Source organism: Trachypithecus francoisi, unplaced genomic scaffold (assembly GCF_009764315.1).
Source record: "Trachypithecus francoisi isolate TF-2019V2 unplaced genomic scaffold, Tfra_2.0 Lachesis_group12, whole genome shotgun sequence".
In the NCBI taxonomy this organism is placed as follows: domain Eukaryota; kingdom Metazoa; phylum Chordata; class Mammalia; order Primates; family Cercopithecidae; genus Trachypithecus; species Trachypithecus francoisi.
Genome location: NW_022681457.1, coordinates 82,923,781 through 82,945,313, shown reverse-complemented (window position 1 = coordinate 82,945,313; position 21,533 = coordinate 82,923,781). Strand labels below are relative to the sequence as shown.

At 44.4% G+C, this 21,533-nt stretch overlaps 1 protein-coding gene across 5 annotated transcripts in view; it reads right to left on the bottom strand.

Annotated features, from left to right (window-relative positions):
- The window catches only part of HIVEP3 (HIVEP zinc finger 3), a 529,998-nt gene that overhangs the window by 76,953 nt on the left and 431,512 nt on the right, over positions 1 to 21,533 (bottom strand). The window contains exon 1 of one of the 5 annotated variants that reach the window (XM_033226869.1): positions 1,737 to 1,973. The exons of the other annotated variants lie outside the window; for them this stretch is intronic. The gene's annotated coding sequence lies outside the window, so the exon portion shown is untranslated. Of the gene's footprint in view, positions 1 to 1,736; positions 1,974 to 21,533 lie in introns of those variants that run through there. 5 annotated transcript variants of the gene reach the window in all.

The window sequence follows — 21,533 nt, the reverse complement described above, 5'->3', positions numbered from 1 at the left end:
GTGATGAGCATCTCTACGCTTACTTTTTCTCCTGTGAGCATGCCCTACCGCCGGCATCCTGCCCTCAGGCTCCCCTCATGCCCACACTCTTCTTTTCACTAGGTGTGTGATGATACAGACTTGAAAATTCCACTTACTACATTTTTGCAGGTGCTCAGAAGATTAACAAGTCGTTAAGACTCAAATAATTGTCTCTTAAAGGGCAGGGCCTCAGACACTGTGACATGCTTTGGAGGAGCAGGTGATTTGATCTTTTAGCTAAAAAGCATATCATCTAAATTCACTCCTTTTGTGTTCCTTTTCTACTTGGTGCTACAAAGAATTCAAAGTAACTATAAGAAAACCATATTTATAGAAGAATGATAAATTATAAATATGAGATAATTATAAATAATAACAAATCAGAACAAAGAAAATGGAAATAAGGCAGAAAGTCAGGATTGATGGGATAAAAAGAATACCGCTATACCAATAATAAGGACTTATGGTGTTTCTATAATTCAGCTATACATTTATATATGAGCTTCCTGGCAGCCAAGCAGAAAAGGGAGATTTGGTCCATTACAGAGTCTTATAGCCAGAGAGGAAGGAACATCTAAGTTTCTTGCAAAACTTTTTCATGTGGCACTTCAGTCAGGAACAGTATATGATGCAGGAGATCATTTATGTCTTCAATGACACCCCTCTGGTCATTGAATACAGTGACTGATTCAATGACATCCCTCTAGTCATTGGATGTGGTGTAAATACAGTGATTGATATTTGTCAGTGAAAGACAACGTATCAGCAGAGATTTTCTTATGAGCAGTCAAAGGCCTCCTGTGACTTGTACCAAAGCAGACTGAGTGTGGGGAAGACAGGGAAATCTCATTTCATTAGATTACATCTCAGTCAACAGGGTGGCCACATAAGATACCATCCAAACTGGGACACTTGGAGAATGAAATGGGAACTACTAACAATCACAGAGGAACAACAGGAATAAACAAGGACAGTCCCAGGCAAACCAGGACAAAATGGTTACCCTTACAATTAATATTTGCCTTATGGCCAAAACTAGGCATAAGTGCCAACTGTCTCTGGGTGTCTCGTACAAACTTTTGATCTCTTCTATGGAGACTAAAGTTACCCCATGATCTCCTGATAGATTCTTAGAGACTGGCTGTCTAGTCCATTCCTCTCACTTGACAGAGGAGACTGAAGGCTAGAAAGGTGATATGATTTTCCCTGAAAAGCACACGGGAATGGTGGCAGGGCTGGACCATCCTGTGCCTCTTGACCCCCCAGACAGGGCTGTCCCCTCAATTAATAGAAGTTCTCTGTGGCTTCTGTGGCATGATGGGCACTGCAGTCTATGGCCCTCAGTCCTATGGAAGCATCAGCATGGCCCCAGGGTACATCGCTGTATCCACGGCAAGGGGATGTCTAGCATCTGAACAACAGAGTTGCCCTTTCAACCTATGTCCTAACCACACTGCAGCTGCTGGACAGAAGAAATGGGGAGCCCAGCGAAGGTGGGGGAACTCATCCTGGCAGCCTTACCCCAGGTCTTGCTTACCTAAGCTAAGGTGGGTAGAAGTGCTGAGCCTTCTAAAAATCAGACGTGGAAGACATGGTTTGCAGCACAGACAGAGAACTGCTCTTTGGGCTGGGCTGGGCTTCCTGGGCCTGGCTGCACTGTGATGGAGAGGCCTTTGGGTGCTATGTGTGGATAATCAAGGGTTGGCCATACTTACTATTCTTATTGACCCTTTCATGCAAGGATCTGAGATCAGCCCCGAAACACTAGGTAGCAGTAAGCTTTTCTTCTTCTGATGGATGGATGGGACCCTGCAGCATGACTGGGTGGTGAAATGATCAATCTGAGTGGGGGTCAGCTGGCCAGGTAGGACCCTACATTGTTTAGTCCTGCATTCTCCCCTCACTGAGCCACAAGGCTCTCCTTGGCAGGTGGGGGAGCGCCCAGCAGCTGCGGTTTGGTGAAATTCCCAGGGTCAGGTGGGAGGGGCAGGGTAGATGAAGGAGACAGTCAGGTGACTGTTGCATCATCAGGTGAGTACAGGGCCAGCACTGTCTGAAATTCCCAGGGTCAGTGTCCAGCCTGCACCTGTGGGCTTGACATGGTGTTTCTCCAAGGAGAGGCGTCCTACCCACACTTCTGAGTGGGGAGCAAAAAGGCCACAGGAGCACCATTGGCTGCCAGAGCACAGAGTCAGCGAGGCTTGTGAGCCGGAGGGGCCACCCTGTCATTCCGCACACAGGCATCTGAGCCATGGTGGAGAGTGGCTAGCCCAAGCCACACTGGGGCTTGGACTCCTGAGCTAGTGCTCTCTGCCAGCCTGCTCCACCACATCACGACAGGTCTGAAGTGCTTAATAGGAGGGGCGGGGGACAAGGGCAGCCAGGACCACAGGGGCAGATGTAGGGGAACCTACAGGACCTAAGGAGACTTCTGCCTTGGAATGGATTCCAACTGTGACGTGGTATAAACCGAAGGACCGTTCTAATGACTGTGACCAACAGACACTAAGAAAATCGTTCTTTGCTACCTTCTGTGGTTCTGAGGGTATGTGTGAAATGTTAATACAAACTTGAAGTGATAAAGAAAAAAGCCACTTCTCCAGGGAATTGGTGACAGCACCTGTAAATGTCACCAGAGAAATGGGCCCAGGAGCTGGGCCAACAGATACCTGAACCCCAGACCAGAAGAAGATGGACAGCCTCTACTGATGGTCACAGAATGGGCCACGAGGCCATCGTCAGCCACCAAGAGCTCTGGCTCAGAGACCAGCTTATAACCCTGAGGGGAACCCAAGCTTCAGCAGCCAACTGGTTAGCATACCTGACAAATTAGCTCCCACTTCAAGAAGCTTCCTTTGGTCTAACTGTGGGAGCAGCCCAATAGGAAGGAGATTGGGACTTGCTGGGGCTAGAGCCACAAAGGCCTCAGGGGAGTGGGAAATGATGCAGGAGCCTGGGGCCAAGGCAGGGAGGTCTGAAGCTCTGAAACCAAGCTGGAAAGCACCTTCTGTATCGAAGGCGTCAGGACAACGTGGCCATGGCCCAGGGTGGACACCCCAGGGGAACTTTCCAGAGGGCGGGTGGGAAATGGGCTCTCTAAGGTGGACAATTCCACTGGTCCTGGCAGGAGGCCAGCTTGAATCTGCCTTGGGCTCTACACTGAGGAGCTGGAGTCCCCAGTCAAAGTTAGATAAGGCTGGGGCAAGATGGGGGCAGGGGCCTGATGTCCAGTGAGCTGTTAGGCTAAGCTGGCCCCAGGCTGGTGGGGCTTAATACAGCTCTTCGCTTGTAATTTACTTACACACACCCCCACATATCCCAACATGCCAAAATCTGGTCAAAAATTTTACTGACAGTAATAAAACACACTGATGTCAAAATATAAGAAAATTTTCCTTTTAACTTCAATACCTGGGAACCCAGGGCACAAGGCCACAGGCTGAAGAGGAGGTACTCAGTAAATATTCTTATTTAATGACCTAGCAACAAAGCCAGTGCCCCTTCTAAAAATCTCTGTGTACAACACTCTGTGTGTGTGCATGTATGCATGTGTGTATTTAAGCTGGGGCAGAATTCTTCACTTGCAAAAAAAAAAACTAAAAGTGGCTGTGGGCTCAGGTGGTGGCAAAACAAGCCAGATATAAGGATATGGGTCTGCAGACTAACAGGAAGAGGTGGTCAGAGAGTCACAGAAGGAAGTCTGGGCAAAGAGAGAGGCCAAGGTCAAGGTGGGGCTCTGGTTGGAAACAGGGATTGTGGCAGAGACTGAATATCTCTTCCATTAGCCAGTTCTCTTTCTTGTAGTAATCAAAGGCCCCCAAGCTGGGTCTATGGCCACCAGTTAGAGGCTGCCTTTCCCAGCCTCCCTTGCAGCTAGTTCTGGCCAATGATGTATGCAACTTTTAGGCCATAGCCAGAAGGAAAAGTGCTTGTCCTCTACCTCCCCATTTTGTCAGGAAGGAACATGGATGTGGTGGAGCTGAGCCACCTGTGACCACATGGACAAGAACATCACCCCAAGGAACAGTGGGACAAGAAGGTGAGACAAAGACACCTGCCCCTGAGAGAGACATACATCATACATCTTTGAGCTTGTTACTTGGTCCCTTTTGGAGCAGTTGAACAAATACACTAACTCATCCAGGGGATTGGAGTGTGATGTTGATGTCTGGGAGGCTGGAAAGGGTTTGGCAGAATCCAGGTTGAGGTAAGTGGGGACACAGGGAGAGGTAGCAACACAGATCAGGGTTTAGTTCTAAAGCACAAGACAGGCATCTGTGGCGAGGTAAGCATCCAGCTACTAAACCCATGCATGCAGCAACACAGCACAGTGACTCCAAAGGTAGCTTTGAGACTCAGGCAGCCTATGGTTGAACCCTGGCTCCTCCATCTCCTAACTGATGGTCCCCTAATCTGGGGTCTCCTCTAAGCCTTAGTCTCCCCATCTGTAAAACGGGGACAGTAAAAGTGTCATGTGTGATTTAAATTGAGTTGACTCATATAAATCGCTTGGCATGACACCTGACATATAGTAAGCATTCAATAAATAATAGTCATCATTGCTACTGGAGAAAGCATTTCCGTGGAGAGGCTATCATGGTTGTGTGGAAAGATCTCTAGACTAGATTCTAGTCCTGGCTCTGCTGCTTTTAGGCTGACAGGCTGTCATGAGACTGACTGGGGTTATTATGTATGTAAAGTCCCGGGCACACAGCTGGTGCTCAAGAAATGAGAGCCAAGGTTGAATTCAGAGGTCAAAGCAGGGCCCCCGAAGAAGCCAGTGTCGCAATGAACCACCCAGATATTGGGATAGATTGAGTTCCCCCAAACAGGGGAAGCACTGGTTCCTGAGTTGGGCAGAGCCTTGGCCTGCATGCTGGAGACACGTGGTCCTAGCAGTGGGGATAAGAACACAGGCAGGCGATCAGGTGGTGACAGGTCTGATGGATCTGACTTTATGGGACACTTTTCAGATTGAATGCTTCCTACCAACCTAGGGCACAAGCTAGAACTGATAACCATGGATGATTATCACCACAATCCTGGCACACAGCTTTCCAGGCCACCAGATCCATCTTCCTGACTCCATGGAAGCCAGACTAGATGGTTCTCCTACTGAGACTGAGACTTTGCAGCCTCCAATGTACTTCTTGGTCACTGGATTTTCATGAGATGACCAATCAGTGAGGACCACGGCAGAGCAGCTCTGTCTTGTCAGTGTCCTGAATTCTAGCCTCAATTACTGCCAAATAGAGGAGTCATATGAGCACACTCCTGTCCTTAAGCTCATAACACTTGCATCCCTCTTATCGCCATTTGACTGTGGGAGACACTGATGCCCAGAGAAGAGGCATGACCGACCCAACAAGAGAGGGCTGGGAAGTTTTCAAGCCAAACTAAAGACGTTTCTGAGTCCTTCGATCTGCAGTTTGGGGTCAACTCCTCCTGAACAGCAGGTGCTGCCTGACGCTGGCTTGACCTGCTCGGGAGCTCTACGGGGGCAGAGAGGTCTGGGCTGCAGGTGGGACAGTGAGTAGCACACCTGGTGAGAGCCAGGGGGCTGAGCACCTGGGTCTCCTCACCACAGGTGGGCTGCCTCCCTGGCTTGCTTTCTCCACCTTTCTCTGGGGGTCGGCCTGTGGGTTTCTTTCAGCAAGGGCCGATCAGGAGGCCTGGAGTCACCTTGGCTGCCATGGGTCCAGTAACCTGTGGCAGGAAGCCCTGGAACACACAGGTCTACTGTGTGACCCTAGGCAAGGCACTTTCCCTCTCTGGGCCTCAGTTTTCCCTTCTGTAACATGAAATTGGGCTGAATGACCTCAAGGTCACTTCCATTCTGACAATTCTGGATTTTGAAATCTAAGACCAGGTGACAGTGTGGCCAGCTGAAAAACACTGGCCACGTTTCCTAGTTTGCTCAGGCTGGCCTGCAATATTGACCTTAGGCTGAGGAGAATTCCACGGGGTAACGTACGCCTCCCATTCCTGTTAGACCTTGGTCAAAGTGAGGATCCAACTAGGGATACCTGCTGATCTTATAAAATACAACCCTCCCCATGGGACTGGCAAGGTTAGGTTCACCCACTGGCCTACCCCACCATCCTCTTGGCTTCTCTGCGAGAAGGGCTGGGCAAGGGTCCTGTGCTGGCCTGAGCTATAAGTTGCTGATACCAAGCAACCTGCAATTGTTGGTGGAAGCCCTGCCTTTCCTGCAGATGCTTGACTCACCTATAACATTCTAACCTCACTCATGTCAGGGTATCCCACAGCATTGACCTACCAGCAATCGGGGGGTCCATGCAGAGAAAACTACCCCTGCCTGGGGATCCGCATGTATCCCAGCAAGCAACCCAGGCCTCCTGGACACCGGCTCCTGCCAGTCTGGACCCTGGCCAGGTCCTGACCTGCTGACCCTCTCCTGGGCTGTCACCACCTCCATCCCTGCTCCCAGCCATGTCATCAATCACTAAATCTGGTTGTTTCTGTTCCCTGCCTCTCCTTTGGGCTCGGGTTCATACCCCTAGTTTTGTCGAGACCAGGAGTTCCAAAAACCAACGACAGTATGGAAATGCTGGGGAGCTTTCTCCTTCTTTTTTAAAAAAATTGTTAAATGAAAAGTTACTTGAGCTTCTGCGGTTCCAAGATGGCCGAATATGAACAGCTCCAGCCTCCAGCTCCCAGTGTGAGCGACACAGAAGATGGGTGCTTTCTGCACTTCCAACTGAGGTACCGGGTTCATCTCACTGGGGTGTATTGGACAGTGCGTGCAGGACAGGGGGTGCGGCCCATCGAGCGAGAGCCAAAGCAGGGCAAGGCATCGCCTCACCCGGGAAGTGCAACGGGGAAGGGAATTCCCTTTCCTAGCCAAGGGAAACCGTGACACACAGCACCTGGAAAATCGGGTCACTCCCAACCTAATACTGCGCTTTATCAAGGGTCTTAGCAAACAGCACACCAGGAGATTATATTCCGTGCCTGGCTTGGAGGGTCCCACACCCACGGAGCCTCCCTCATTGCTAGCACCGCAGTCTGAGATCTAACTGCAAGGTACCCGCCATTGCTGAGGCTTGAGTAGGTAAACAAAGCGTCCAGGAAGCTCGAAGTGGGTGGAGCCCACCGCAGCTCAAGGAGGCCTGCCTGCCTCTGTAGACCCCACCTCTGGGGACAGGGCATAGCCAAACAAAAGGCAGCAGAAGCTTCTGCAATTTAAATGTCCCTGTCTGACAGCTTTGAAGAGAGTAGTAGTTCTCCCAGCATGGAGTTTGAGATCTGAGAAAGGACAGACTGCCTGCTCAAGTGGGTCCCTGACCCCCGAGTAGCCTAATTGGGAGACACTCCCAACTAGGGGCAGACTGACACCTCACACCTCACAGGGCCAGGTACCCCTCTGAGATGAAGCTTCCAGAGTAACGATCAGGCAGCAACATCTGCTGTTCAGCAATATTCACTCTTCTGGAGCCTCAGCTGCTGATACCCAGGCAAACAGGGTCCGGAATGGACCTCCAGCAAACTCCAACAGACCTGCAGCTGCGAGTCCTGACTGTTAGAAGGAAAACTAACAAACAGAAAGGACATCCACACCAAAACCCCATCTGTACATCACCATCATCAAAGACCAAAGGTAGATAAAACCACAAAGATGGGGAAAAAACAGAGCAGAAAACTGAAAATTCTAAAAATCAGAGCGCCTCTCCCCCTCTAAAGGAATGCAGCTCCTCGCCAGCAATGGAACAAAGCTGGATAGAGAATGACTTTGACAAGTTAAGAGAAGAAGGTTTCAGACGATCAAACTTCTCTGAGCTAAAGGAGGAAGTTCGAACCCACTGCAAAGAAGCTAAAAACCTTGAAAAATATTTGACGAATGGTTAACTAGAATAACCAATGTAGAGAAGTCCTTAAATGACCTGATAGAGCTGAAAACCATGGCACAAGAACTATGTGACAAATGCACAAGCTTCAGTAACCGATCTGATCAACTGGAAGAAAGGGTATCAGTGATTGAAGATCAAATGAATGAAATGAAGCGAGAAGAGAAGTTTAGAGAAAAAAGACGAAAAAGAAACAAAAAAAGCCTCCAAGAAATATGGGACTATGTGAAAAGATCAAATCTACGTCTGACTGGTGTACCTGAAAGTGACGGGGAGAGTGGAACCAAGTTGGAAAACACTCTGCAGGATATTATCCAGGAGAACTTCCCCAACCTAGCAAGACAGGCCAACATTCAAATTCAGGAAATACAGAGAACACCACAAAGATACTCCTCGAGAAGAGCAACTCAAAGACACATAATTGTCAGATTTACCAAAGTTGAAATGAAGGAAAAAATATTGAGGGCAGCTAGAGAGAAAGGTCGGGTTACCCACAAAGGGATGCCCATCCGACTAACAGCAGATCTCTCAGCAGAAACCCTACAGAAGAGAGTGGGGGCCAATATTCAACATTCTTAAAGAAAATAGTTTTCAACCCCAAATTTCATATCCAGTAAAACTAAGCTTCATAAGTGAAGGAGAAATAAAATCCTTCACAGACAAGCAAATGCTGAGAGATTTTGTCACCACCAGGCCTGCCCTACAAGAGTTCCTGAAGGAAGCACTGAACATGCAAAGGAACAACTGGTACCAGCCACTGCAAAAACATGCCAAATGTAAAGACCATCAATGCTAGGAAGAAACTGCATCAACTAACGAGCAAAATAACCAGCTAACATCATAATGACAGGATCAAGTTCACACATAACAATATTAACCTTAAATGTAAATGGGCTAAATGCTCCAATTAAAAGAGATAGACTGGCAAATTGGAAAAAGAGTCAAGACCCATCAGTGTGCTGTATTCAGGAGACCCATCTCACGTGCAGAGACACGCACAGGCTCAAAACAAAGGGATGGAGGAAGATCTACCAAGCAAATGGAAAACAAAAAAAGGCAGGAGTTGCAATCCTAGTCTCTGATAAAACAGACTTTGAACCATCAAAGATCAAAAGAGACAAAGAAAGCCATTACGTAATGGTAAAGGGATCAATTCAACAAGAAGAGCTAACTATCCTAAATATATATGCACCCAATAAAGGAGCACCCAGATTCATAAAGCAAGTCTTAAAAGACTTACAGGCCGGGCGCGGTGGCTCAAGCCTGTAATCCTAGCACTTTGGGAGGCCGAGACGGGCGGATCACGAGGTCAGGAGATCGAGACCATCCTGACTAACACAGTGAAACCCCGTCTCTACTAAAAACTACAAAAAACTAGCCGGCGAGGTGGTGGCGCCTGTAGTCCCAGCTACTCGGGAGGCTGAGGCAGGAGAATGGCGTGAACCCGGGAGGCGGAGCTTGCAGTGAGCTGAGATCCGGCCACAGCACTCCAGCCTGGGTGACAGCGCGAGACTCCGTCTCAAAAAAAAAAAAAAAAAAAAAAAGACTTACAAAGGGACTTAGACTCCCACACAATAATAATGGGAGACTTTAACACCCCACTGTCAACATTAGACAGATCAACGAGACAGACAGTTAACAAGGATATCTAGGAATTGAACTCAGCTCTGCATCAAGCGGACCTAATAGACATCTACAGAACCCTCCACCCCAAATCAACAGCATATACATTTTTCTCAGCAGCACATTGCACTTATTCCAAAATTGATCACATAGTTGGAAGTAAAGCACTCCTCAGCAAATGTAAAAGAACAGAAATTATAACAAACTGTCTCTCAGACCACAGTGCAATCAAACTAGAACTCAGGACTAAGAAACTCAATCAAAACAGCTCAACTACATGGAAACTGAACAACCTGCTCCCGAATGACTACTGGGTACATAACGAAATGAAGGCAGAAATAAAGATGTTCTTTGAAACCAATGAGAACAAAGATGCAACATACCAGAATCTCTGGGACACATTTAAAGTAGTGTGTAGAGGGAAATTTATAGCACTAAATGCCCACAAGGGAAAGCTGGAAAGATCTAAAATTGACACCCTAACATCACAATTAAAAGAGCTAGAGAAGCAAGAGCAAACACATTCAAAAGCTAGCAGAAGGCAAGAAATAACTAAGATCAGAGCAGAACTGAAGGAGATAGAGACAGAAAAAATGCTTCAAAAAATCAATGAATCCAGGAGCTGGTTTCTTGAAAAAATCAACAAAATTGGTAGACTGCTAGCAAAACTAATAAAGAAGAAAAGAGACAAGAATCAAATAGACGCAATAAAAAATGATAAAGGGGATATCATCACCGACCCCACTGAAATACAAACTACCATCAGGGAATACTACAAACACCTCTACTCAAATAAACTAGAAAACCTAGAAGAAATGGATAAATTCCTGGACACATACACTCTTCCAAGACTAAACCAGGAGGAAGCTGAATCCCTGAATAGACCAATAACAGGCTCTGAAATTGAGACAATAATTAACAGCCTACTAGGCAAAAAAAGTCCAGGACCAGATGGATTCACAGTCGAATTCTCCCAGAGGTACAAGGAGGAGCTGGTACCATTCCTTCTGAAACTATTCCAATCAATAGAAAAAGAGGGAATCCTCCCTAACTCATTTTATGAGGCCAACATCATCCTGATACCAAAGCCTGGCAGAGACACAACAAAAAAAGGGAATTTTAGACCAATATCCCTGATGAACATCGATGCAAAAATCCTCAATAAAATACTGGTCTACCGAATCCAGCAGCACAACAAAAATCTTACCCACCATGATTGAGTGGGCTTCATCCCTGGGATGCAAAGCTGGCTCAATATATGCAAATCAATAAACGTAATCCAGCATATAAACAGAAATAAAGACAAAAACCACACGATTATCTCAATAGATGCAGAAAAGGCCTTTGATGAACTTCAACAGCGTTTCATGCTAAAAACTCTCAATAAATTCGGTATTGATGGAACGTATTTCAAAATAATAAAAGCTATTTATGACAAACCCACAGCCAATATCATACTGAATGGGAAAAAACTGGAAGCATTTCCTTTGAAAACAGGGATGCCTTCTCTCACCACTCCTATTCAACATAGTGTTGGAAGTTCTGGCCAGGACAATCAGGCAAGAGAAAGAAATAAAGGGTATTCAATCAGGAAAAGAGGAAGTCAAATTGTCCCTGTTTGCAGATGACATGATTGTATATTTAGAAAACCCCATCATCTCAGCTCAAAATCTCCTTAAGCTGATAAGCAACTTCAGCAAAGGCTCAGGATACAAAATCAATGTGCAAAAATCACAAGCATTCTAAGACACCAATAACAGACAAACAGAGAGCTAAATCTTGAGTGAACTTCCATTCACAATTGCTTCAAAGAGAATAAAATACCTAGGAATCCAACTTACAAGGGATGTGAAGGACTTCGTCAAGGAGAACTACAAACCACTGCTCAATGAAATAAAAGAGGACACAAACAAATGGAAGAACATTCCATGCTTATGGATAGTCAGAATCAATATCATGAAATTGGCCATACTGCCCAAGGTAAATTATAGATTCAATGCCATCCCCATTAAGCTACCAATGACTTTCTTCACAGAATTGGAAAAAACTACTTTAAAGTTCATATGGAACCAAAAAAGAGCCCACATTGCCAAGACAATCCTAAGCAAAAAGAAGAAAGCTGGAGGCATCAGGCTACCTGACTTCAAACCATACTACAAGGCTACAGTAACCAAAACAGCATGGTACTGGTACCAAAACAGAGATATAGATCAATGGAACAGAACAGAGCCCTCAGAAATAATACCACACATCTATAACCATCTGATCTTTGACAAAACCTGACAAAAACAAGAAATGGGGAAAGGATTCCCTATTTAATAAATGGTGCTGGGAAAACTGGCTAGCCATAAGTAGAAAGCTGAAACTGGATCCCTTCCTTACACCTTATACAAAAATTAATTCAAGATGGATTAAAGACTTAAATGTTTGACCTAAAACCATAAAAACCCTAGAAGAAAACCTAGGCAATACCATTCAGGACATAGGCATGGGCAAGGACTTCATGTCTAAAATACCAAAAGCAATGGCAACAAAAGCCAAAATTGACAAATGGAATCTAATTAAACTAAAGAGCTTCTGCACAGCAAAAGAAACTACCATCAGAGTGAACAGGCAACCTACAGAATGGGAGAAAATTTTTGCAATGTACTCCTCTGACAAAGGGCTAATATCCAGAACCTACAAAGAACTCAAATAAATTTACAAGAAAAAAAACAAACAACCCCATCAAAAAGTGGGCAAAGGATATGAATAGACACTTCTCAAAAGAAGACATTTATGCAGCCAACAGACACATGAAAAAATGCTCATCATCACTAGCCATCAGAGAAATGCAAATCAAAACCACAATGAGATACCATCTAACACCAGTTAGAATGGTGATCATTAAAAAGTCAGGAAACAACAGGTGCTGGAGAGGATGCAGAGAAATAGGAACACTTTTACACTGTTGGTGGGACTGTAAACTAATTCAACCATTGTAGAAGACAGTGTGGCGATTCCTCAAGGATCTAGAACTAGAAATACCATTTGACCCAGCAATCCCATTACTGGGCATATACCCAAAGGATTATAAATATGCTGCTATAAAGACACATGTACATGTATGTTTATTGCAGCACTACTCACAACAGCAAAGACTTGGAAGCAACCCCAGTGTCCATCAATGACAGACTGGATTAAGAAAATGTGGCACATATACACCATGGAATACTATGCAGCCATAAAAAAGGATGAGTTCATGTCCTTTGTAGGGACATGGATGCAGCTGGAAACCATCATTCTCAGCAAACTATCACAAGAACAGAAAACCAAACACTGCATGTTCTCACTCATAGGTGGGAACTGAACAATGAGATCACTTGGACACAGGAAGGGGAACATCACACACTGGGGTCTGTTGTGGGGTGGGGGAAGGGGGAGGGATAGCATTAGGAGATATATCTAATATAAATGACGAGTTAATAGGTGCAGCACACCAACATGGCACATGTATACATATGTAACAAACCTGCATGTGGTACACATGTACCTTAGAACATAAAGTATAATAAAAATAAAAAAAGTTACTTGAAAAATTTTAAACCACTGCAGAATTGTACCATCCTTGGCTCTTTTCCCTGAATCTCCCTGTCCCCACATGCCCCTCCCCAGAGAAGCTACAGTTAATTTATTATGTTCTTCCTGATATCCTAATGTATTTATATTGATCTGTAACTTGCTTTTTTTAAATCTATGTATGGATATCTAGGTTCACCTCTTTCTTTTGGGGGGCAGCAGCACTGTATTCCATTTTGAGCTGTACTCAAACACAGCCAGTCCCTTACTGATAGTTATGAAAGTTGTTTCCAGCTTTCTATTCCAATAAATGCTACATCAAATATCTTCTGCATACTTGTATGAGTATATCACAGGCTAACCTCCTAGGAGGTAGAATACTTGATCAAAGGGAATACACCTTGAAGTTTTTCACGGGGACTGGCAAATAGCTCTTCAAAAAGCAGAAATTGGCCGGGCTCGGTGGCTCAAGCCTGTAATCCCAGCACTTTGGGAGGCCGAGACGGGTGGATCACAAGGTCAGGAGATCGAGACCATCCTGGCTAACCCAGTGAAACCCCGTCTCTACTAAAAAAAAAAAAAAAAAAAAAAATACAAAAAACTAGCCGGGCGAGGTGGCGGCGCCTGTAGTCCCAGCTACTCGGGAGGCTGAGGCAGGAGAATGGCGTAAACCGGGAGGCGGAGCTTGCAGTGAGCTGAGATCCGGCCACTGCACTCCAGCCCGGGCGACAGAGCAAGACTCCGTCTCAAAAAAAAAAAAAAAGCAGAAATTTACACTTCCGCCAATGGTGGGTGAGCACTATTTCCCTAACCTCCTGCCTACCCGGAATATAAACTGTCTCTTTAACATTCACTAAAAAGAAAAGCAAAATGGTTGCATTTGGTTCCCATTGCTGCTGTAACAATTTACTACAAATTTAGTGGCTTAATGCAAAATGTATTACCTTACAGTTCGAGTGGTCAGAGGTCTGAAATAGGTCTCACTGGGCTAAAAGCAAGGTGTCAGCAGGGTCACTTTTCTCTCTGGGGGCCCTAGAGAAGAATCAGTTTCCTTGCCTTTCCCAACTTCTAGAGGGTGCCTGAATTCCTTGGCTCATGGAAGGCTCCCCTTCCATCTGCAAAGCTGGTAAAAGCCAGCCGCATCTTTCTCATAACAAATCAGTCTAATACTGACTCCTGTCTCCCTCTCTCTCCTAAGGACTCTTGTGATTACATTGGGTCCACCTGGATAATCTCTCCACCTCAAGATCCTTAATTAAATCACATCTACAAATTATCTTTTGCCATAATGGGCAACATATTCAGTTTCCAGGGCTTAGAATGTGGATAGTTTGGGGCTCCACTATTCTGCCTACCACAAAGATATCTTAAGTTTCAGTTATAATTATTTTATTTTATTTTTTTTTCTGAAATGGAGTCTCGCTCTGTCACCCAGGATGGAGTGCAGTGGCTTAATCTCAGCTCACTCCAACCTCTGCCTCCTGGGTTCAAGCAATTCTCCTGCCTCAGCCTCCTGAGTAGCTGGGATTATAGGCATGTGCCACCACACCCAGATAATTTTTGTATTTTTAGTAGAGGTGGGGTTTCACCATGGTGGCCAGACTGGTCTTGAACTCCTGACCTCAAGTGATCCCCCACCTCAGCCTCTCGAAGTGCTGGGATTACAGGTGTGAGCCACCGTGCCTGACCGATATCTTATGTTTTTAAATCTGTTTCTTGATCTCTAGAGAGGCTTAGCATTTTTGCATAAGCGTATTTACCAGTTATTTCATTTGGGAGATTATTTTTCTGGTTTACATAAACTCTTTTGATATTGAAGCTATTGACCCTTTACATATAGGTTGCAGATATCTTCTCTTTATCATTAGTCTTAGCTGTACAGAAAATTTTTTTGTTTCCATGTGGTTAAATATACCATTAATTTTTCCCTTTATGATTTTTAGGTTTCACTTCCAATATTATTTTTTAGAATGTCACCCAAATTTTCTTCTAGTTCCATTATGATTTATTTTTTCCCTCCTTTCCTCGTTTCCTTCCTTTTCCATTGTCATCTTGGCTCCATGTGGCACTTATTTGGGTGTAAGGAGTGAGGCAAAGATAAAGCTTAAGTGTTTTTTCTCTCTAGCTAGCCAGTTGTCCCAACCGCATTATTGAATAGTCCACCTCCCCACCTCTGAAATGTCTGTGGTGTCTGCTAAAAGCACAGGTTCTAGCCCCATTCCAAATCCACTGAAATAGAATTTTTTGGAAAGGGGACCCAGAATCTATGTTTTTGCTAATTTCCCATGTGAATATTATAAATCCGGCATATACTTTTCTACTGGCATTTGGGGAAGCCGATGAAAGTCTTCTAACTGCCTCCTAATCACCTTGCTTCCAGGTTTCTAGCCTTCTCCCAGTCCACCATTCACTGTGGAAAGAGAAATCTCTTTAGTTGCCAACCTCGCCAGGCCTCTCCCCTCGTCAAGAATTCTCAGTGGCTCCCCAGTGCAGAGAGATTCAGTCATTGGTGCTTCAGTCCTGTCAAAATCAGGCCCACCCAGTCTTCCTGGCCTCCTCTCTCTCCATCCTGCTCTTACACTTTGAACTCTCTGCCTTTACACATTGTTGTTCCTGGTGGGACATGCCGAGAAAGGAGTCTGGAGACACTCCACAGAGGAGTCAGGGAACCCTTCTTTGAGCTGGGTTTTGAACTATGGGAAAATGTTGATGGTGAGATTTGCAAGAAAGAGACTCTAGGTGGGAGGTTTGTGATGGTTAATATTGAATGTCAACTTGATTGGATTGAAGGATGCAGAGGGTGTTGCCAAAAGAGATTAACATTTGAGTCAGTGGACTGGGAAAGGTAGACCCACCCTCAAACTGGGTGGGCACCATCTAATCACCTGCCAGTGTGTCCAGGATAAAAGCAGGTAGAAGAACGTGAAAAGGCTAGACTGGCTTAGCCTCCTGGCCTACATCTTCCTCCTGTGCTGGATACTTCCTGCCCTCACACATCGGACTCCAAGTTCTTCAGCTTTGGGACTCACACTGGCTTCCCTGCTTCTCAGCTTGCAGCCGGCCTATTGTGGGGCCTCACCTTGTGATCGTGTGAGTCAATACTCCTTAATAAACGCCCCTTTATATATACATCTATCCTAGTAGTTCTGTCCCTCTCGAGAACCCTGACTAATACAAGCTTCAATGTATGCAAAGCACAGGAGGCTGGAATGTGGCCACAGGAAATGTTGTTTCAGGGCTCCAGGCAGGGGCCCCACGATGTGCTGGGATGGCTTCTGGACACTGGGAGGTGTTTCCACACGTCCCCTCCTAGGCCCCAGAATGACGAGATAAAGTCGCAAACTGTGAAGATTCAGTTATGTCAAGCAGATCTTCTAACAGAGCTATGGTCAGTGACTGACCTCTGAAAGCAGGTGGAAGGCACAACTGGGTCCCCATGGGGTGGGCAAGGACGTGCTGCTGCTGCTTTTGGGCTGGACCGTGCTTCCCAGGTGATCAGCCCCTCACACCCTCTGACCTGGATTCATTCATGGAAACCCAGCACAACCTAGAGTCCATGGATAGCCTGTGTTGGAAGGAGATTTTCTGCTAATCCAATAGGTCAAACAGCACTGCTCCCCCAAGAAGCCTGGGATGTCTGCCTTGAGCCAGGCCTGTGGCTTAACCAGTTCATCAGTGTCTTCCAGGTGAACCTGCCTCCCGCTAGCCTGGGCAGGAACTGGGCTTCATTCAGATTTGCATTTCCTGAGTTGATACAGAACTCAGCTCTCAGTAAAATACTAAAAATATTTCAAAACACTTAACTGACCACCTACCATGCCCAAACGAAACAAACATATTAATTCTTACACATCCCCTTTTTATAGACGCGGGGAGGATGCGGGGCTGAGGCTAATGGCTTTAGATCAGACACAAAAAGGCAAAGGCAGGATTTGAACCCCGAGTGCTGGCCAACATCCAGGAAACCCCCGAGGGCCCTGATCTTGGTCAGAATGACCAAGTGGATCCTGCCTTCTTTCCCTGCGTCTGAGATCCTCCAGGAAGTCTTCCCTGGTTAACTACAGCCACCTACATACAGTTGCATCAAGGTCCTCCCGGCATGACCATGTCAACCTTAAGGCTGAGTTTCTTGTTAACTGCTTTTTCCCTCAATAATGAGTGATGGATTTTTCACTGTCTGGGAGGCTCTTAAATCATTTCCCTTGGATGACTGGTCTCCGTGTTCCTACTTTTCCTTCTCCTCCTCCCTCCCAACTCCAAGACCTAAACAGGGCTTGGAATTTCTGCACACTGGTCAAAAAGCAAATTCTACTGAAAGCAAAGAGAAGCCTACGCAATCCTAGACGAGTTAGACCTGGCTGGTGTTTGTCTTCCTATTAGAGGGCTCAGGGATCCAGGTGAAACTGATATCACCAAGGAGGATGAAGTCTCCTGTGACATCCCCATAGAAAGCAAAAACACGTTTCATAGTCAAGATCAAGCAATGATGTGCAAAAACTCTACTCTGCCAGACTTGCAGAGGCCCAGATGTCCCCCAATTGTCTGTGGTTGTGATAATTCAGAGGAAGATCATCTAAACCAATGTCCTGTGCCTAGACCAAGCAAATGAACTCTGACTATGTGCCAGGGCTGTTCTTAACACGGTACACAAATTCGCTCATTTATTCCTCACAATGACCCTATCAGGCAGGTACTATTATCATTCCCATTTTACAGGTGAGGAAACTGAGGCCCAAAATCACAACACTGCTAATCCAACAGAAGCAGAGACAGAACCTGAACTTGGACCGTCAGGTGGCTCCTGCAGTGGTGACCCTCCAGGCAGCTGGGCCACATCAGCCTCACAAAGAGGACACAGATTTGAATCACAGTCCTGACACGGCAGGTAACCAAACACTGTTTCTAGCAGCCTGCCTTTCCTTCATAGGGACTCAGCTTGTTAACTTTTTTTTTCCTTTCACCTGGAAAAGTATCTACAGTGTTTAAGCCTCACTTCCTTTGAGACCGAAAATGAACTGAGATCAGCTGCTATAGCCTTACCTCGCCTACAGGCATCTACAAAGCCCAGATGCTTGTAGCTAATTCATCTACTAAGTTATCTAATGTAATGTACATAGCTATCTATCCACCTACCTATCTCATTGTTTATTTATATCCACTTTTCCCCGTGAGGATTAAAAGAGGCTTCTGGACACCCATGAGAACTCAGTGGGCATCTGTGAACTTAACTTGACCTGTTTATCTTAAATGGTCCAGGACGTGCTTGTGGGTGAAAGAGCTGAGGGAAGAACAAAGCCTGAAATGAGAGTTGGGCAGGCCCAGCAGGCTTGTCTTATGGCCATTTGTGTCCAGTCAGTCTCTCATCAATGCTGCCTAAGAAACACCTGAATTCCACATTTGCTGCAGTGGCCTGATCTCTTGTCAGTTTCTGGCAGGTCTCTAGTTGTTCATTTGATGGCGTTTTGTTTTCATACACGTGACTGTGCCACAAAAGGCACACCTACCTACAAGCTTCCTAGGTAGTTAAGGTTCTTGTGTCTACTATGGAGGGCAATACATAGAATACACAATAATATACACACACATACTATAAGATGAACCACAGAAGAAAAAATGGCTGGGAGACTGGGTGACATATAGAGTGTAGTCCAACAGAAGAGGCAGCGACTGCCTGTGGCTTCTGTCATTCTTGCCCACATGGCAGGATAGATATAACTGTATAGTAATGATAAAGCAGTTATAACGATCACTCTACTGCAACTCATTTCTTCATTTCTCCACTCAGTCTGCAAGTACTACGTGGGCCTTCTCAATGCCAGGCCAGTAAGATCAAAACAGACATAAATCATAGGCCTTACTATAAGCTACAGTAATCAAGACAGTATAGTATCAATATAAGCAGACACAAGAAGATCAATGGAAACACAGTAGGGTAAGGAAACACACTCCCACACATACAGTCACCTGATGTTATTTATTTATTTATTTAGGGACAGGATCTCACTCTGTTGCCCAAGCTAGAGTGTAATGGCACAATTTTGGCTCACTGCAGCCGCCACCTCCTGGGTTCAGGTGATTCTTCCACCTCAGTCTCCCAAGCAGCTGGGACTACAGACATGTGCCACCGTGCCCGGCTAATTTTTATATCCTTTTTTAGAGATGGGGTTTCACCATGTTGGCCAAGCTGGTCTTGAACTCCTGGGTTCAAGTGATCCATCCACCTTGGCCTCCCAAAGTGTTAGAATTACAGGTGTGAGCCACCACACCCAGTCTCAGTCACCTAATTTATAAGAAAAATGCATCTGATAGAGGAAATGATGGTCTTTTCAATAAATGGTGCTAAAGCAATTGGATATCCATATAAAACAATGAACCTTGACCCCCGACCTCATACCATATACAAAAAAGAATGTGAAAGGAATAAATGATAGGCCTGAATACAAAAGATTAAACAATAAAGCTTGTAGAAGAAAACAAGAAAATATCTTCATGGAAGTTGGGGTAGGCAAAGATTTCTTACTTGATTTACAAACACACAATTATGTAATCATAAAGGAAAGAAGCTAAATTGTGCTTCATTAAAATTTAAAACTTCTGTTCAACAAAGACTCTAATAATACAGTGAAAAGACAAACCATGGCCTGGGAGAGGATATTTGCAACACATGCTTGAAAAATAATTCCTAAAAATGAGTAAGAAAAAGGCAGTCAACCCACCTGAAAAGAGCAAAAGTTAACACAAAATGAATCAAAGACCTAAACTTAGAGCTAAAACTATAAAACTCAGAAAACATAAGGAAGAAGCTTTATCACATTGGATTTGGCAATAACTTCTTAGATGTGGCACCAAAAGCATACACAACAAAAGTACAAACAGATAAATTGCCTATATCAAAATTTAAAAACTTCTATGCATGAAAGGACAAGATCAACAGAGTAAAAAGACAACTTAAAGAATGAGAAAAAACACTCACAAATCATATATTTGATAAGGGATTAACATGCAGAGCTCCAAAACTCAACAACAACAAAAAGCCAAGCAACATGATTTTTAAAAATGAGCAAAGGACTTGAAGAGACGCTTCTCCAAAGAAGATCTATCTACAAATGGCCAACAAGCACATGAAAAGATGGTCACCATTACCAATTACTAGGGAAACGAAAAATCAAAACCACGAAGATACCACCTCATACACATTAAAATGGCTACAACAGAAAAAAGAAAAAGAAGTGTTGGCAAGGATGTAGAGAAAGTGAGTGAAACTGTTGCACTCTGCTGGTAGGAATGTAAAACGGTGCAGCCTCTATGGAAAACACTGTGGGAGTTCCTCAAAAAATAAAAAATAGAATTACCATCTAATCCAGTAATTCCACTTCTGGGTATATACTCAAAAGAATTGCAATCAGAGTCTCAAAGAGATATGTGTACATCTATATTCATAGCGGCATGATTTACAACAGACAAAGGTGGAAGCAATCCAAATGTCCATTGATGAATGAATGGATAAAAAAATTCATTTTCTTATGAATTTGTTGTAGCATGTGTCAGAATTTCCTTCTTTAAGACCGAATAATATTCCATCGTATGTATGAAACTTGATGACATTATGCTAATAAAATAAGCCAGCCACAAATGGACAAACACTGCATAATCTCACTTATATGAAGTACTTAGAGTAATCAAATTCATAGAGACAGAAAGTCAACTGGTGGTTGCCAGAGGCTGTGGGAATGAGTTGTTGTTGTTTTATGGGTACAGAGTTTCAGCTTCTAAGAATGAAAAGAAATCTAGAGATTGGTTGCACAGCAATGTGACTGTGCTTAACACTACTGAATCTAAAATAGTAAAGATGGTAAATGTTATGTCTATTTTACCACAATTTTTAAAACAGCAAAAGATTTTAACAGGCACTACAAGCAAGAGGTTATCTAAACGGTCAATAAGAATATGTCATGAAGCTTTTCCCCTATGTTTTCTTCTAGGAGTTTTACAGTCTTAGGTTTTACATTCAACTCTTTAATCCATTTTGAGTTGATTTTTATGTATGGTGATTTTTATGTATGGTTAATTTTTATGTAAGATAAGGATCCAATTTCATTCTTTTGCATATGAATACCCAGTTTTCCTGGCACCATTTATTGAAGAGACTACCCTTCCTCCATTGTGTTTTCTTGGCACCCATGTTGAAGATCAGGAAGCATATACACTGGGTGTATTTCTGGGTTCTCTATTCTGTTTCATTGGTCTACATATCTTTCTTTATGTCAGTACCATACTGTTTTGATTACTGTAATTTTTTATGTTTTGAAATTAGGAAGTGTGAGGCTTCCAGCTTTGTTCTTCTATCAGAGGATTGATTTGGCTATTTGAGTTTTTTTGTGGTTCTATATAAATCGCAGAATTGTTTTTTCTATTTATGCAAAGTAATGTCATTGATATTTTTATGGGGGTTTCATTAACTCT